Source organism: Rhincodon typus, chromosome 47, assembly GCF_021869965.1.
Source record: "Rhincodon typus isolate 14 chromosome 47, sRhiTyp1.1, whole genome shotgun sequence".
Taxonomy (NCBI): domain Eukaryota; kingdom Metazoa; phylum Chordata; class Chondrichthyes; order Orectolobiformes; family Rhincodontidae; genus Rhincodon; species Rhincodon typus.
In genome coordinates this window covers 5,299,898-5,312,310 of record NC_063378.1, presented here as the reverse complement: position 1 = coordinate 5,312,310, position 12,413 = coordinate 5,299,898, and the positions used below count along the sequence as shown (strand labels likewise).

At 40.0% G+C, this 12,413-nt stretch overlaps 1 long non-coding RNA gene across 1 annotated transcript; it reads left to right on the top strand.

Moving 5' to 3' along the window:
- LOC125487900 lies at window positions 1–12,118 on the top strand. The gene is made up of 3 exons (XR_007266148.1): window positions 1–32; window positions 11,325–11,448; window positions 12,072–12,118. It is a non-coding gene; the product is annotated as an uncharacterized LOC125487900 (long non-coding RNA).
- Window positions 12,119–12,413: the final 295 nt, after the last annotated feature.

The window sequence follows — 12,413 nt, the reverse complement described above, 5'->3', positions numbered from 1 at the left end:
AGCATCAGCGACCATCACCCTGCATGTACTTGGTAAGCTGCATGATCTATTGCTCTGTGCATGGGATTGCAGCGTTAGAGGGGTGTATATGATAAGCGGGAATTGTTTGCTCTGTGTACAGCCGTGGGGACGGGGCGGTGGATCTTCAAACGTGCTCTGAGTTCCACCCACCCAGAGCAGTGTGCCTGACAGCACTGCCAGACAGCAATCCTGTGCACGTACACGGGTTTCTTCCGTTTCCAATGTTTCCCAAGAGGGATCTGCTTCTGGTGAGGCCAAACTAACATGCGATATCGAAAAAAAATATATCGGAGTGAGAGGGGGGTTTAACTTGATCTCCGGTTTGGTTTGCATTGGTTCGTTTGGGTTGTGGGCCGGAGCAGGGATAGAACATAGAACGGAGAACGGTACAGCACAGTACAGGCCGTTCGGCCCACGAGATCAATTTACCCTGCATACCCTATATTCTACTCTCTTCTATATGCCTACCCAAGAGTCGCTGAAAAGATGATGAGATGGATAGAGTCATGGAGTCATGCACGACGAAAACAGACCCTTCGGTCCAACGAGTCCACGCCGGCTATAATCCCAAATTAAACTAGTCTCACCTGCCTGCTCCTTCCCATATCCCTCCAAACCTTTCCTATTCATGTAGTTCTTCAAATGTCTTTTAAACATTGTAAATGCACTCATATCCATCACTTACTTTGGAAGGTCATTTCGCACACAAGCCAGTCTCTGTTTAAAGAAAGTTGCCCCTTATGTCTTTTTCTTAAATCTCTCTCCTCTCACCTTAAAAATGTGCCCCCCTAATCTGAAATCCCCTATTTTAGGGAAAAGACAACTGCAATTAATTCCATCTATACCCCTTTATTTTATAAACTTCTTTCAGGTTGTGTCTCAACCTAACAATCGAAAAAAGTCACAGTCTACCCAGACTTTATTTATGATTACTTTCCATACCTGGCAACAGCTTGGTAAATCTATTCTGAACCATCTTCATCTTAACAATATCCTCTCTATAACTGGGCAAGCAGCACTGGGTGCAGTATTCCAGAACAGACCTAACAAATGTCCTGTACAACCTCAACATGACTTCTCAATTCCTGCACACAGAGGACTGAGCAATTAATGCAAGCATGCCAAATGCATTTTAACCATCCTGTCTGTATGTGATGTAAACTTCAAAGAACTTTGTACCTGAACTCCTTGGTCCCTCTTGTTCTACAACACTGCACAAGGCCCCACCATTAATTGTATAAGCCCTACCCTTGCTTGTTGTGCCAAAATATGCCTCACAATTATCCAGATTGAGCTCCATTTGCCCAATCGATCAAGGTCCCTTTGTAATCTTAGAAAATCTTCTTCTCCATTTACGATGCCACCAATTTTGGTGTTGTCCACAAACTTACTAACCATGTCTTCTATATTTTCATCCAAATCATTTATATAAATGACAAACAAAAGAAGACCCAGAGCTGATCCATGTGGAAGACTACTGGTGACAGGCCTCCAGTCTGAAAGGCAGCCCTCCACCATTACTCCCTTTATCTTGCCTCTAAGCCTGTTATGTATCCAACTAGCAAGTCAATCTGAATCCCTTATGACCTACTTTACTAATTAGTCTACATGCCCAACCTTGTCAAAGGCTTTACTAAAGTGCAAGTAAACTATATCTACTGCTCTGCCCTCAACAATCTTTTTGGTAACTTCTCAAAAAACTCAATCAAGTTTGTGAGACATGATTTTCCTTGCACAAAATCATGCTGACTATCCCTAATCAATTTTTGCCCCTCTAAATGTCCATAAATCCTACCTACTAAAATTACCTTCAACAATTTACACACAGCCAAAGGCTGACTCACAGTTATAGTTCCCCAGTTTGTTTTTACAACATTTCTGAAACAAAGGCACAACATTAGCCACCCTCCAGTCATGATGCACCTCACCTGTAGTTGTAGATGATGCAAATACTTCTGCAAGGGTTCTTGCAATTTACTCCCTTATTCCCCACAATATTCTGGGATACATTAGGTCCTGGAGATTTATCCACCTTTATATTATCTAAGACATCCTGTACTTGCTCTTCTACAATGTGAATTGTTTTTAAAACATCAAAAACATTTCTCTGCATTATCTAGCCTCTATTTCATTCTCCACAGAAAGAAAACTGACACAAAATATTCATTTAGTGTCTCTTCCATCTCTTGTGGTTCAACACAACGGTGACCTCCTTGATCTTTGAGGGCCCTCTCTAGCTATCCTTTTGCTCTTAATGTATTTGTGGAAACTCTTTGGATTATCCTTAATCTTATCTGTCAATGCTATCTCATAATCCATTTTTGCTTTCTCAAGAATACCCTACACTCCTTATACTGATTGAGAGATTCAATTAAACTAAGCTGTCTATATCTAAAATGAGATTCTCTTTCATTCTTGACTGGAACCATTATATCTTTATTCATTCAGTGTTCCTTAATCTTACCAGCCTTATCCTTCATTCTGACAGGAACATAATGTCCGTAAACTCTCCTCATTACATCCTTGAAAGCCTCCCACTTGTCAGACATCCTTTCACCTGTGAACAGTCTACTCCGATCAACTTTTAAAGTTCTTGTGTTGTACCATTAAAATTTGCCTTCCTCCAAATAAAAAAACTTTAACTTTTATGGAAGGCTTATCTTTTACCATGAGCATTTTGAATTGAATAGAATTATGGTCGTTTGAACCAAAGTGTTCGCCTACATTTCCTTCAGTCAACTGCCCTGCCTTATTACCTAAAAGAAGGTCTAGTTTTGCTCATTCTCTTGAATTTTCTTGAACACATTTGACAAATTCTTCACCATCCAAACCTTAACACTATGTTAGCCCCAGTCAATGTTTAGAAAACTAAAATCCCCCAATTTTACAACCATAATATGCTTACATATATCTGAGATCTCCCTACATATTTGTTTCTCAATTTCTCTCCGACTAGTGGGGGACCTTTTGTACAATCCCATCAAAGTGATCTTTCCTTTCTTATTTTCAATTTCTGCCCTTATATTTTCAGGATATTTCTGGATGATGTTTTCAGAAATATCTTCTCTAGTTACAGCAGTAATGTTTTCCTTAATCAAAAACTCCAGTCCCCTCCTTTCTTGTTTCTTTTCCTATCCTTCCAATAGCATCTAAAACCACGAACATTGAGCCACCAGTCTTGTCCATCTCTCAGCCAAGTTTCTGTAATAGCTATGACGTCCCAATCTGATTTTCTTTAAGATGCCCTGCATTCATCAGCCTTACCTGTAAGACCCTTTGCATTGACATAAAGTCAAGTTGGTTCTTCAGATTTACTATGTACTCTGACTCTCTCATGTCTTTCTGTTCTAATTGATGTGCTGTCTTCTCATTCAGATCCTTCCCCATCAATCGTTCTATTTACACTGCTGCTTATGATTCCTCCAATTGCCCTCTTTGTCAGTATAAAGTCTCCATTAATGGAATGAGCAAATTTCCCTGCTGAGATATTGGTCCGATTCCAGTTCAGGTTAGAGCCATCCTTTTATGAACAGTTCTTTTATGTCCAAAAAGAGATTCAAAAACCTGAGTCCCTGAACAATACACTACCTCTTCAGCCATTAATTTATCTCCTTCAACCTTTTGTTCCTTCCCTCAGTTGAATTTGGCCTTGGGAGTAAACCAGAAATCTGATGCAACTTTGGGGAGTTTTGGAAAATTGGTGGGTTTGGACATCAGTGAGTGCTCTGGAGCCGGGTTCCCTACATTTTCCACCTTGAAATGTGGGCGTCACTTGCAGTGCCTGCATTGTGACCATCCCTAATTGACCCTTCACCTTAAGGGCCATTGTTTGGGAAGGAGATGGCCCAGTGGTATCATTAGTAGATTATCTTTCCAGAAATCCAAATGCTGCTCTGGTGAATCAGGTTCAAGTCAGTGGATGGTGAAATTTGAATTCAGTAGAAATCTGGAATGAAGACCCTCATGGTGACCCTGAATCCATTGTTGATTATCCGAGTTGGGGGAAGAGTCTGGTTTTGGTGTCCTTTTGGTGAAGGAAATCTGCCATTCTTGCATTGTCTGACCTATACATGACTCCAGACTAGCAACTTTGTGACTCTTATTGCCATTTGAGCAGTCAGGCATATGCAATAAATGCTGGCTAAGTCACATTTGGGAATGACTTTCAAAAAAATTGCAGCTTATCGTTTATCACGTTTCTCTAGGCCTGGAGTCACTTGTACTATAAACCAACATATGATGTGAAAATCCTCGCCAGACTGACATCAGAAATTTTGTATTGATTTCACTTTTCATCCATGAGTGTTATTATAATGTACTATCCACTGGCTTTTCTACAACATGCATCCTCCACAAGGAGGGGTTTATATGTTTTGTTTTCATTGAGCAACATTTATCGGTAGAATATTCGTCATCTTGTATATCATAGAATCCCTACGGTGTGGAAACCGGTCCTTCGGCCCAACAAGTCCACACTGACCCTCAGATCATCCCACCCATGCCCATCCTGCATAACCCACCTAATCTACACACCCCTGAACACTTCAGGGAATTTAGCATGGCTAATCCACCTAGCCTGCGCATCTTTGGATTGTGGGAGGAAACCGGAGCACCTGGAGGAAACCCACGCAGACACTGGGAGAACGTGCAAACTCCACACAGACAGTCGCCAGCGGGTGGAATCAAATCCGGGTCCCTGGTGCTGTGAGGTAGCAGTACTAACCATTGAGCCACCGTGCTGCCCAAAACAGACTTTATGGATAGGCCCCATTTATTCTTCTAGCTGACGCTGTCATGTAAACAAGAGGGGTAAATTTTGACTTTCATTTTTGTTTCTCCTTCCACACTCATGCAACGTGTGAGCAGTGTTACGCTGCTCTGAATCACAGATATGTTCTCACGTTTTCTGAACTTACAGGAATATATATCCTCATTCCGCGTCGGCAATTAACATCCACGGTGCCAAAACAGCACTTTTTTCACACAACAAAAAATCAGAATAAGCTTAAATACATGAAATGGAATGCTGCAATTCAGCAGTCATTTCATTTTAATATTTCTGAATCCTAAACACGATTTAAATCATTTGTAATGTTCCAATGTCATTCATGGCAGATGCCACAGTGACGCAGGAATTCACTAAAACATTGCTGCAGAACCTCCTCTCTGACCTAATGGGTTGCAACATCTGAACTTCCATCTGACTCAACATATCCCTGTCATTAGATGTAGATTGGAAATTGTCCTGCACTGGCATTCAGAAAGTAACTTTGGCCAGCTCAGAGTTTGGCAACATCACACAAGTTGTTGATGGAAATGCGTTAGCTACAATACAATCTGTTGTTGAGGGTTTGTGGCATTGGTATGTCAATTAATAATATATAGACTATTACGTGAGGTAAAGCCAATGCAAGCTGATAGGATTACTTTACAAGGTACTTTCAAGTATCCTGGCCAGAAAGTTGCATTTTTTTTTCTTCCCAAGCCTTCCTCTGGATTAACATTCAGCATGGACACAATTTCAATTATTACCCTGCAGGAGGAGATTATAATGAGAACAATGCCTGCAATGCCTCTATTACTCGATGTTAATCTCCTGCCTTTACCCCAATATTCCTAAACACCATCACCATCCAAATAAATAGCCAATGCCCTCATTTGCTTAGTCTGTCCTCAATCAGTAAGAATCACACCCTCACACTGTTCATTTTAGTAAATAAAACATAAGACAGAAATCAATTGATCGTGAAAAACAGGTCAAGTTTAAACAAAAATGCCATTCTCATTCTAGAGAATTCTATCTTGGATCAAATTTCTTCCAATGATGTTTATTTCTTTAATTGGATCCAAGCCTTGCTGATCTAGGCCGAACACAGGCAGATTAACATGAGTGTTGGAGAAATTTTTTTTCATTAAAACTGTCAGCTGCAGTGAAAGTTGGGAATTGGGAGTTCAATGGGACAAATGTTGCATTGTAGATCGGTTCATCCGTTTTTCTAAGTATTGAATATAAATTGCATTCTGAGATTTTACTGCCAAATGGATCCCTCCTGCTGAAGTCAGTGACATTTTCAGACAGTGGCGAGTACACCGTTAGCATGGCCTCTGAAGTTGCAGCAAAGCATCAGCGACCCTCACCCTGAATGTACTTGGTTAGCTGCATGTCCTATTGCTCTGTGCGTGGGGTTGCCTGCGTTAAGGGAGGAGAATGCATACTGTCCAGGAATTGTTTTGTCCATGCACACGCAGGGTGGCAAGGGGTCGAGCTTCAAACTCATCCTGAGTTCCACCACCCAGAACTGTACATCCAGTCTCAGTGCCACGCATAGATCCTGACCATTTCCAATGTTTCCCATAAGGGACCATCTTCAGGGCATGCAAATGTCACAAGCAATCTGGAAAAATATATCGGATTGAGTGGAGGGTTCAAGTTGGTTGGGTTTGTTTGGGCGTTGGCTTGGTTAGGGGTTGGGGGTGGTTTGATGGAGGTCAAAGATCACGAGAGGGATGATGAATGTTAGGTGAGCTTTGAAAATTTGCTGGGTCTGGATATCAGTGAATGTACCTGAGCCAGCTTCCTTAAATTTTTCACCTTGCAATATAGGTGTCACTTGCAGTTCCTGCATTGTGAGCGTTCTAACTTGCCCCTTCTGCTTAAGGGACATTGCTTGTTGAGGAGATGGCCTAGTGGTATCTTGGTAAACTATCAGATACTGATCTGGAGACCCTGGGTTCAAATCAGTAGATGGTGGAATTTGAATTCAATAGAAATCAAGAATGAAGAGCCTCATGTTGACCCTGAAACCACTGTTAATTATTCGGGTGGGAAGTGGCAATTTCTGGTTCAATGCTGCCCTTTAGGGAAGGATGGGGTGTGGGGGGGCAGCGAGCTCCAGATGTTCTCTGAGTTCCACCCACTCAGAGCTGTGCACCTAACAGCACTGCCACACATAGATCTTGAGCACCGAAACAGGTTTTACTTCCATTTCCAATGTTTCCTATCAGGGTCCTGTTTCTAGAGAGGCCAACCTCACATGGGATATGGAAAAATACATCAGAGTGAGTGGAGGGTTCAACTTGCATTCTAATTTTGTTGGGCATTGTGTCTGAAGAGAGGGGAGTTGAGACAGGATGGAAGGCAGAGCCCAGAGAGACAATGAACGTTAGGTGAATCTTGAAGAATTTGTGGGTCTGAACATCAGTGAGTATAGCTGAGGCGGACTCCTTATATTTTTCACCTTGTAATGTGAGCATCACTTGCAATACCTGCATCATGACCGTCCTTAATTGCCCCTTCAGCTTAAGGACCATTATTTGGGTAGGAGATGGCCTGGTGGCATCATCGCTAGACTACCAATGCAGAAACCTGAGTACTTCTCTGAGGCTGAATTCAAATCAGCAGATGGTAGAATTTGATGGCCAGGCCAGAGATGCCCTCTTCTGTGCATGATTTAAAAAAACACACAATTTGTAGCTGATAAACAATCATGCTGCTGGAACATGAAGAAAGTAGGACAGCTGATCAAACTCATGTCAAAGGAGGTTCAAAACAATGCTTTGAACAGGGAAAATGAGACAGTTGGAAATATTTAGTAACTTCCAGGTTTCATCCAATAATTTCACCTTTCCCAACTGTATGAAATAATCTTTCATTCGCCCTTCCTCATTCTGTTCTGTTTCCATTATCTTTTGAGAAATGAGAAAGACTCACAACCCATCATGAGAAAAGAAAACGCTACTGCTCATGCCTGTTGCAAATGGGTGGCACCTTTATTTTTTCTTAAATTGTGACACCGAGTGAAAGATTTTTCAATGAGATCCATTTTGTCATAAGCCCTTGGAATTTTCTGCACTTCAATCCAGTCGGCTTTTATTCATCTAAAATACAACGATACATGCTCCGACAGTTAGAAAAGTTTACTTTTCTAATTACTTGCTATGTCAGTATAATAAACTGCTTTCTTTAAGATGTTGCTTATGGGAGGCCAGCCTTTGTTGCTGATCAATAACTTCTGAAACTAATTGTCACCACCATGTAATTGAAGCCACATATCCCAAGGCCCACTCTAGAAGAGGTCCACTTTTTGTTTAGGGACTTGACATAGTGCTTGATTTCTGGGGAAGTTAAAAAAAAACTTTCTGTGCTGTTTGTAGGGAATAAAAATATGATGGCTGAACCTTGTAGCATTTCAGAAAATCCATTGCACCATGGCATGCCATTTCATAAACATCACTTTTGTTAATCAGTCTTTGATGTGCAAACTTTTTGAGGTGCCTTCCAGTTATCCCTTTGAGCAATGCCCACTCCATTTTATTAATCAAATTCTTCTACTGTTCCATCAAAAATATAAATTAGATCAATCAAATACAATTTTCACTTTACAAATTCTTTCTGGCGCCATTTGATTATCTTAAAACAAGTGCCATATAACTTCCCTTCCCAGTTAATGGATTCCAAATTCTTGGTATTTAGACATACTGTCCTATAATCTCTAAGACTATCCTTTTCACTCTTGTTTCAGTGGGGAGTTAGATTTTCTTCTGACAATTTTTATTGACTCACACGTGTATCTAGGCAAGACTGAAAGAACAACGCATTTCCTGTCTGTATGTCCACCATCATTTGCCAGAGAAAACTGAGATGCAGTTCATCCAGGCCTGTCAAGTCACCAACCCTACACATGTTCAGATATGGCATTATTTTTTCCCTCTACATCTTTGTCATCAACATTTTCCACACTATCTCCAATTGTCGCAAGACTGAAGAACTTGTGTAGGAAAATGAGTGAAACCCACAACACAGATTTCAGGGACCTAGCAAGGAGAATGAAAAATATAATTTCCAAAGTGGTAAATGGGCTTGCACTCAATACAATGCACTCAAGAGCACAAAGACAGGATAGTTAAGTGATTGGTATGTGGATGGAAAACTGGCGCAGCAGGGAAGGCGTTAGATTTCTGAGGCTTTTTAACATTATTTGTGGCAGGTGAGAACTCTATAAGTTGGACGGGTTGCACTTTGGCAAGATCAAGACTCACATCCTCTCAAGGAGATACGCTAAGAAAAGAAACCTGTTAAAAAGGCCTAGAAGAGGAGTAAGTAAGTTTAGATGAAAAATGACATAACGACAAGCATGAAGTTGAATCAAAATGGAATGTAATGTTAAAAAAACACTGATTTAAAGGCACAGTAGTTGAGTATATGTAGCATTCATAGAAAGAATAATGTGTTGAATGCATACATTGTGGTAAATGGGTATGATTCAATAAACCATTACAGAGTGATTGGTACAGTGTGATGCTGGGATGTTGTTCATCAGGAACTGGGCAATTACCACTTTGTAGTCTCAACCATTTATTCAGTATTTTGTTTTCACTGATTGTAATTTCCCTGAGTTACTCCCTTACTTCTATTTTCTTATTTATAGCTTGTTTGCGGTATTACCTATGTTTTTGACAGTAAACAGATTAGCCATGTTCTGACAGAATAGCAGAATAACCATTAAGGATCAAGTGGCCTATCCTTGCCCAAATTCCCCTCTTGAGAGACTATTGGAACAAATGGCATAGTCTCAGTATTAAGGAGTGCCATTTTAAAATTGAGATGAGGAGCACTTTCTTCTCTCTGAGGAGTGTGAGTCTTTGGAAATCCTTGCCACAGAGAGCTGTTGGGAAGAACACTTGTGTTTCTTTAAGGCTGAGATAGATAAATTCCTGATCAGTAGGGGAATCAAGAGTTACAGGGAAAGAGAGGCAAAGTGGATATAAGTAGTGTCAGGTCAGTCATAATCCTATTAATGACAGAGTAAAGTCAAGGGGCCAAACGACATACTTCTGTCTCTATTTCATATATGGCTTTATAATTCTACACTAGTAGACCAACTATGAATTCTTCCTATTGCTGATTTGCTGGTGAAATCCAGGCTAAAACATCTGTTTTGCTCTACCACATACAGTTCATTAACAATCCACGATTTATCTTTGGCTTCCTTATATATTTTCCAATATTTAAAGAAACATCTGTAATTGTGGGCAGCGGTTTGTTCCACGTCTCTTTTTGGCTTCCCCACCATTTGAACAATAGTTGAGCTCCCCACTGCCCTGAACCCCTTGGGCTTCAAAGATATGTAAATGCAGCCAAATGCAAAATGGGCTGTAGAATCCATGTCAGTAAAGTTGTGCATTGCTGGAAATACAAGGTTACTTAGACATCTCCTTTTTGCTGAAATTCACCAGGAGTCTTTCAACAGCATGTTCCAAACCTGTGCCCAGTCTCATCTGAAAGCAGATGGGTAGCAGACACATCAGAACACTGCCAGCTTCACGATCTTCGCCGAGCCATTCACCATCCTGACCAGAAACTATATTTCAATTCCGATAAGGCTGTTGAGTCAACGTCATGGAACTCACCTCCTAAAGAGTATCTTGGGTGTCCTTGCACCAACCAGATTGCAGTGGATCAAATTAGCAGTTCACCAACAGTTTCTCAAGTTCAAATAGGAATGGGAAATAAATGCTGGCCAAAACAGAAAAGTCCACATCACCTGAATAATTTATAATTGAACAATTGGAATCCAATGCAAGACTCAGAGAATGGAATTTGAAAGAATGCGAAATTTATACAGAGCAACTGAGGTACCATATTAGTATGTTCCAGAATGAAAAAAAGGATGTAAAAGCCTCTTTTTTTTTGGAGTTTTGAAATTCTAGTTAGCAACTATGGGATTGCGTTGAAAGCAACTCAACACTTGTTTCAGCCTGTAAAATCTGTAGAAGAAAAAATTAAAAAGCTGGTTTTACCAAGTGCACAGAAGCTCTACAACTAGGTTGCTCACTGAAGTTAGTTTTCTTTTTCTTACTTTTTGTAAAGTGTGGGCATCACTGCAAAGGCCATCATTTGTTGTCCTGGTATTGTGTAGCTTTCACACCCATTACAGAAGGCATTTCAGTGTCAACCAGAGTTACTACAGTCCAGGAGTCACATGTAGGGCAAGCTATGAAGGACAACAGCCTCTGTTTCATAAAGGATGTTCATGAACCAGAGGATTTTTACAATTGACAACAGTTGTATGTTCACCAAGACAGAAGCCAGCTATATATATTCGAGATTTACAAACTGAATTTAGCAGTCACCAACTCTCACTTCATTAGCTGGTCTCCCCGTTACAGGTCTAATGACATTACTGGTATGTTTCTGTCTTGCTAGCCATGTTTGTAAATGAAGTGACTGTTTGATCAAGAGGATGCAATTGTGGCCATTTTATGATGCCATTCTTCATTACTTGTGCCTGTTGCATTTTCAGATCAATTAAATTCCAGGGATAAAATCGACACTGTCGGCATAGTAGGCATAGTGATTGCTGTTCTGCTTTGCCTGGGTTTTATCAGTGGGCTCAGCGCATGGTTAATCAAAATGAAATCACAAAGGTAAGTATAGTATATAAGTTTTTTCCCTGAAATTTACAATTTTTCTTCATGGCCAGGTGATTTTAAGTAATGTAGGTTGATAAAAAAAAGGGGTGATTAATGTTTCTACTTCAATCATAGACAATTGCAAAGCACATTTACACCGGCAATGTTGATGTTTTATATTTTGCATCAAAGAAAAAACCTTTGTCTTTGTTAGTTGCTCATTTTAATTCAATGGAAAGTTCATTTCCTGTTGCTGATGCAATGACATGATTTTAACTCACCAATACTGAAACTGTGATTCAAAAGAATCTCCTAGACTTCATCAATTTAAGTAGTTTCATTTTTTTTAATTCTTGACTAGTTGTAACAACGTAAATGGTAGGTTAAAATAATGCAATTCATGCCCTTATGTTCTGATCATTTTATTTGTTCAGTCCCTCATTACCTGAAGTATTTGGTCTATATTCCTAATATGGATTGTGGCCAGCCAGTAGCAAATTTGTATTTTACACTTTTAAAATAAACAGTTTCCATTAGCAATAACAAGTTAAGTAGAATTTCTGTTCCAGGTCATAATTATTACAGTACAATATTCTCATGAAAAACTTACAATTTTCTATTTTCCACAAATATTTTAGAATGAAATCTTCAACACAAGGACAAAATATTAGCTCAGCAGAAAATGGTAAGTGAATTATTTCGCCATTTCCATGTTGTGATGTGAATGCAAGACCTAAGAGTGTTTACTGATTTGAAGTTAATTCGATGAGCCAAGTATCATACTGACTGTTGAATGTTCACGTGTTTAGCTACATTAAGATAAATTAATATAATAATCACTGCCATGTGCCTTCCAGTTGAAGTAATTGAAAAACATAATTAAAGACCTAGACAACAAGGTGCAGGGCTGGATGAACACAGCAGGCCAAGCAGCATCATAGGAGCAGAGAGGCTGACGTTTTGGGCCTAGACCCTTCATC